This window comes from Tarenaya hassleriana, unplaced genomic scaffold (genome assembly GCF_000463585.1).
Source record: "Tarenaya hassleriana unplaced genomic scaffold, ASM46358v1 Cleome440, whole genome shotgun sequence".
NCBI lineage: Eukaryota > Viridiplantae > Streptophyta > Magnoliopsida > Brassicales > Cleomaceae > Tarenaya > Tarenaya hassleriana.
This window is the reverse complement of record NW_010967137.1, coordinates 51,455-54,805: the sequence shown is the minus strand read 5'-3', so window position 1 is coordinate 54,805 and position 3,351 is coordinate 51,455.

Genomic DNA, 3,351 nt, shown 5'->3' with positions numbered 1-3,351 from the left:
ATCTCGAATAGAGTTTGTTTGTGATCATACGAAAGCCAGTGATGATTCCGACTGATGATCCTTTTGTATCGCGATATCATATGTCGAACATAAGGCATGGACAAGCCACCTTATCTGATTCGACTGCTTTCTCGTTCACTGAGTTCGACTGTCTGAAATAGACGACGTTCGAGGCGCCATCATGGAGCTTACCGACCTCACGCCAATCCGACCTGAACCGGACGTTCTTCGGATCCATCACCGGGACAACACATCCAAGACCGTCTACCTCAAACTCGAACAACAGGGCTTACAACCGACCAAGTTTTTCGGTGACGATTTTGATCGCATCGGAATCCATGACGAGTTGGTTCGCATCTTTGATAGGCTCGGGTGATCGAGTTTTCTGACAGTGCATGAGAAGAGTTTCAAGACTTTGACCTTGGAGTTCCTCTCTACCATCCAGTGCTACTTTCCGAGCGATGGCAGTACAGCGAATGCCTACATGGAATTTCGGATGCGGAATACCGAGTACCGCCTCTCAATGCGTCAGTTCTGTTGGGTTTATCTACGGGTTCCTAGCATGCGATCATATCGATCTAGGGTTTGGTTTACTAGGTTTCGTGCAGCGGAAGAAAGATCTAAACCTAGTCAAACGTCACACGCAACCAAACTCGCAAAACCCGAAAGATCGTGTACTCTCATAAAAAAAACATATAGAAAGTATCAATACATCGAATGTATCTGAACAAAGCTCATAATCAGTACATCATAGAGCACTAAACCAACAGATACGTGTAGAGGGTCTGTAACTTCAGTCCTAGGTGATTTAGAACAGGCCCCGGATCGAAATAAACTTCAAGTCTCATCAAGAACGAGGTAAGTAACGATTCCCTCGGTGATATACACGATCTTTCGGGTTTTGCGAGTTTGGTTGCGTGTGACGTTTGACTAGGTTTAGATCTTTCTTCCGCTGCACGAAACCTAGTAAACCAAACCCTAGATCGATATGATCGCATGCTAGGAACCCGTAGATAAACCCAACAGAACTGACGCATTGAGAGGCGGTACTCGGTATTCCGCATCCGAAATTCCATGTAGGCATTCGCTGTACTGCCATCGCTCGGAAAGTAGCACTGGATGGTAGAGAGGAACTCCAAGGTCAAAGTCTTGAAACTCTTCTCATGCACTGTCAGAAAACTCGATCACCCGAGCCTATCAAAGATGCGAACCAACTCGTCATGGATTCCGATGCGATCAAAATCGTCACCGAAAAACTTGGTCGGTTGTAAGCCCTGTTGTTCGAGTTTGAGGTAGACGGTCTTGGATGTGTTGTCCCGGTGATGGATCCGAAGAACGTCCGGTTCAGGTCGGATTGGCGTGAGGTCGGTAAGCTCCATGATGGCGCCTCGGCGAGGGGCCCAAGGTTCATTGTCCCGGAGTGTGCTGTCCCGACGCTTCAGACCTCTTTTGGGGCGGCCTTCGATCCGGCCTCGCTCAGCCATAATCGAAGTGAGGGCGGAAGAGTTGGGGAGACGGCGACGGCGAGGGGAGAGAGAGGAGGCGGCGAGGGGAGAACGAGGCGGCGGCGAGGGGACGGCGAGGAGAGAGTTAGGCGGCGGAACACGGGCACGGTGCGAGCGGCGACGCGGGTGATGGGAGAGGCGACGCGGTGGTGGTCGTATAGCGGCGGAAGATGGCGGCGAGAACGACGGCGGTGGGGCGCGGTGGCAGCTGCGAGGGGATGACACGACCGAGTCTTGCGAATACAGAATAAAAAGGCCTCCCGACAAGCGCTTGTTTTAGGTCGTTAGCTGGACCTGGCAAGGATTCATTGCTCTGCGGGATCAGAGAGGGCGATGGCACCTCTCGTGTCCGATGGAAAAGCAGGGTTGTAGAGCGTCAGACGTTGCGCGTTAGTTTTGAATGAGCTTCCGGAATGATCCCATAGTTCGATGGCACCGTTTGGCGATACCGATTTGATCTTGAATGGGCCAGACCACCGGGATTTCAACTTTCTTGGAAAAAGTCACAATCGTGAGTTAAACAAAAGGACAAGATCGTTTACCTGGAAGTGACGCTGGAGGATGTGCTTGTCGTGCCATTTCTTCGTCCGCTCTTTGTAGATTTTAGCGTTTTCATACGCATCAAGGCGTATTTCCTCAAGATGATGGAGCGAGAGAACCCGTTTCTCGGCCGCAGATTTGATGTCATAGTTCAACTGCTTAATGGCCCAGTAAGCTTTGTGCTCTAATTCTACGGGGAGATGGCACGCCTTGCCATAGACGAGTTGGAACGGTGTCATCCCGATGGGGGTTTTGAATGTCGTGCGATAAGCCGAGACGGCATCATCGAGTTTGAGAGCCCAATCTTTTCGGGATTTGGATACCATCTTCTCGAGTATGGACTTGATCTCGCGGTTTGAAACTTCCACCATTCCACTAGTCTGAGGGTGATAAGGCGTTGTAATCTTGTGTTTGACACCGTATTTGAGCAGGAGGGCCTTGATCGTGCGGTTGATGAAGTGCGATCCCCCATCGCTGATGATGACACGGGGAACACCGAATCGTGGGAAGATCGTGCGTTTGAGCATGCGCACCACGGTTTTGTTGTCGTTCGTGGGATTTGCCAGGACTTCCACCCATTTGGTCACGTAGTCAACTGCAACCATAATGTACACATTTCCGCAAGAAGAGGGGAAAGGCCCCATAAAATCTATGCCCCAAACATCGAATGGTTCTAACTCAAGAATATATTGTTGGGGCATTTCATGACGACGGGATATATTATCCGTACGCTGGCAAGCGTCACATGAAGAGACAAACCTGTGGACATCTTTGAAGAGCGTGGGCCAATGGAAACCAGCCTGAAGAATTTCTGTCGCGGTTTTTGATGTTGCGAAGTGACCTGCGTAGTCAGAAGAATGAAAATGGGAAATAACACTGAAGATCTCGCCTTCACGGATGCAGCAGCGGAATAGACCGTCGATTCCTCTCTTGAAGAGGAAAGGATCGTCCCGGAAATAGTCCTTGACATCGTGGAGAAATTTCTTCCTGGCATTGTAACTCAAATCTGGTGGAAGGATTTCACTTACCAGGTAATTGACGTAATCAATATACCACAGAGCTTCTGGAAGAGTAGAGATGGCAAAGACATGCTCATCGCGAAGATTGTCATCAATGGGAAGTTGCTCTGGAAGTTCAAGGCGAGACAAATGATCAGCTACTTCATTCTCGGCTCCTTTCTTATCCCGGATCTCAAGGTCGAACTCTTGAAGAAGTAATATCCAACGGATGAGGCGTGGTTTAGCGTCCTTCTTGGAGAGCAAATATCGCAGAGCGGCGTGATCGGTGTAGACTATGACTTTGGAGC